The sequence below is a fragment of the Hydra vulgaris genome, chromosome 08 (assembly GCF_038396675.1).
Source record: "Hydra vulgaris chromosome 08, alternate assembly HydraT2T_AEP".
NCBI classification, from domain to species: domain Eukaryota; kingdom Metazoa; phylum Cnidaria; class Hydrozoa; order Anthoathecata; family Hydridae; genus Hydra; species Hydra vulgaris.
In genome coordinates, this window is record NC_088927.1 from 28,943,022 (window position 1) to 28,946,529 (window position 3,508).

The following is a 3,508-nucleotide window of genomic DNA, read 5'->3' on the forward strand; positions in this document are numbered from 1 at the left end:
AAAGTTTTGAACACGGACGATGCTTTTATATACAAAAAGATTTTTAAAGTTTAATATTAGTTGGTAAATTACCCCATGGGTGGGTTACCTTGATACAGAAAAATTTCTAAATCTTGATACAATACAAATTTCTAGTTTTACTTTAAACAGTCTCACAAGTTCAACCTGTTACACTAGTAGCAAGCAACATTGGCGCAATGTTGGTACAATATTTATCTCAATATTGGCTAAATATTGTTAACAATATTGCACTAATATAAAATGTCTATATTTTGATATATATTGCCAATATTGATTTACAATATTGGCTATACATAAACTGCAATATAACGCCAACATATATATATTTTTTCACAATTGTATATTGTTAACAAATATTGTTAACAATATTGCACTAATATAAAATGTCTATATTTTGATATAAATTGCCAATATTGATTTACAATATTGGCTATACATAAACTGCAATATAACGCCAACATATATATATTTTTTCACAATTATATAATGAAAGCATGAAGTTTAAAACAAGTCATTTTAGAACGAATACAGTTAATGCATATAAATATCTACTCAGGTGAGTACATATTCATTTATATGAAAAGGCTCATACACGCGCATTATTAAAAATTATAAATTTAATAAAAGTTTCAGCAAATATATTGGATTAGCTAGCATAGATGCCATTTAAATAAGTGCGTTATTTAAATTTTATATACATTTTAACTTGTGGGTTTATAAAAACTTAAAAAGGCAAAAATCTGACCAAGTAAAACTAAAACAAAAGGTAACGCAACTATGATTACAATTATTTTTATAATTTTTTAAATTACTGATTTAATATGGTTTAAAACCTAAGGAATTCTATAAAATGATTTCTCAGAAAAATAACTGCAGTAAAAAATCTAATAAAAACCCATAATTAACGAAAAAATATCAAGACAAATAATTTATTAAGGGTGTTGTGGTTAACCATTTCGAGAAATTTTTGATTAACGATTAATTGTTTAAAAAAAAAACGATTAATCGATTATTAATCGATTAATTTATGAAATATAAAAATAAAGTTTCTCTTTAATTACACAATAAATAGTATTATTTGAGTTTATTTTAATATAAATTAATTTTGTTTCAATGTAGTAAAACATACTACTGTAATAAAAATGGTTATAATATTATAATGGTTAAAAGAGGCAAAAAGTTTTAATTTATATTGTTATTAAAAACATAACAAGTTTTATAACTAATTCGTAATACATTAGCGAAAAACGTTTCATATTACGTTTTCAAATAAAAATTTTATAAGAAATTTTTAATGTAAGTAAATTTAAATAACGTTTATTTCATGTCCATTTTGTTTCTGTAAAAGATATGAGCGAAGAAAGCATAACCAATCAATAGTTTCATCATTTAAGGATGTTCTTAATTTAGTTACAAAAAGCCCTGTCTCACAAAAACATCTTTCAACTTCAACCGACGATGGTGGAATAGTTAACAAAGCATTGTACGTTTGTTCAAATAAATGACTTTCACTTCTTTTGTTAATTTTTTCAAAAATGCTCATTTCTTTTTTAATAGATGCAACGTTATTTTGAAAATTTACTACCGTTTAAACATTGGTGTTTTTCTTTGACAAAATGCGATTCAATTCTTCTTCTTTTTTTGCAATATTTTCAGTACATTCATGTGTAGCCTCATCTTCTTGATTTAAACTATTTTCATTAACATTCTGATCAATAAGAAATAAACGATGAACAATTTCTTTAATTGTTAGAGCAATTTCGTTTCTTGTTGGTCGTTTTAATATTACATTTTTTTGTGTAAATGCTTTAAGGTAAGTGCTGGGATCATCTAAATATTCTAACAAGCCATCTACATTAATAATTCTACGTTCAATTATTCTTTTACTTACTGCTTCATAGAATTTCATACCAGTTTCACTTGATTGAGTTTTCAATTTAGAAAGTAAAAATTCAGATACTTTTAAAGCATCAATTATTTTGCATTCTCGCTTTCCCAATGCAAGTGAACTTACCTCAATAATTTTTAATGATTCAACAATTTCCTCAACCTGCCTAATTTTATAATTTGTTGGATATAAATGGATTATTAGTCTTAATTTTATTATTTATTTCAACTCCATGAACCGCTTTAACATTGCCAACATTGAGTTCCAGCGTGTACGTACATCAACTATCATCACTTTTTCTTTTCTCAGTTTTTCTTGACACTCTCTTTGCAGAAAATCATTATTTACATGTGATTTTTAAAAAAAACGAGCAATTTTTCTAATTGTATTTATTGTTGATGAAAAATCTTGAACAAATTCGATTTCATAATTGGCAGGAGCTACTTCAATCCATTTTTGTCCTTCGCTTTTTTCAAAGTCTTCCTCATCATCATCATCACATTCGCCATTTTTTGAAGAGTTATCAAGTTCTATTTCAAAATATTCGTCATCAGGCTCTACTAAAATTGTAGATTAGCATATAAAACCTCTACCACAGCCAAATGTATGCCATGACTATGACAAATTTGATGATCAATACCCATCAATTGTCCCATTTTTTTCATTACAGAAAAACCATCTGTTATAACAACGATTATGTGGTTTATAAGCTGCAAACCGAACTCGCCTAGTTTTTTAATAACAATCTCAACTGCCTTGATAGCTGGCATTGTGTCTTTTACTCTTATCATACCAATACTAATCACATTTCCGTTTTTCACATGGATATTCATACACATATAACGTCTATTTTTTTTGGAGCTCCACTCGTCTCATGATAATGAAAATCTCTCATCATCTTCTATTCTCTTTTTTAAATCACTTTTTAATTTTTTTCTAATCTTGTCAGCATACTCAAGTGTAATACTCTTAATTCCTTGTTTTGTTGATGGCAATTTTAAGCCTTGAGCTTTCTATCCTTTCATATTTTCTTCACTATTTGCTAAAGTTGAAAACGGTATTTTATCTAAAGCTGTTAACTTTGCAAGAATTAACCCCGGACAAGAATTTTGTTTTTAAAAATAGGATGAAACTATTTTTTGAGAATTACTTTGTGCTTCTAATGAGCTTCTAATGAGCTTCCTGAAGCAGGCTCTAATAGAAGGTCGTGTTTGTGTTGCACGTGTTACATTAAAGATGTAGTTTATAAATGCGATTTAAATATGGTGTTACAATGCTTGCATTTTAAAGTTCGTGAATTGTTTATATTTTCTAATAAATGAACCCAAACCTTAAATTTTTTTTTTTTGGCTGCACCCATATATCATTGCTGTTGCATATATTGTGTGATAAATCCTAAATTTATAATATAGTTTATTAAAATCTTTGCAGGTGCACTATAATTCAAAACAAAACACATATTCCACGACAATACACTCAAAAAGATTATTATCAACATACCATTATGAAGTAAAACACGAGGATTAAAGTTTTTTAAAAGTAATAAATGTAAATATTCAAGATATTCTTGGAAATTATGGCTTATTTAGTTAGTTTCCG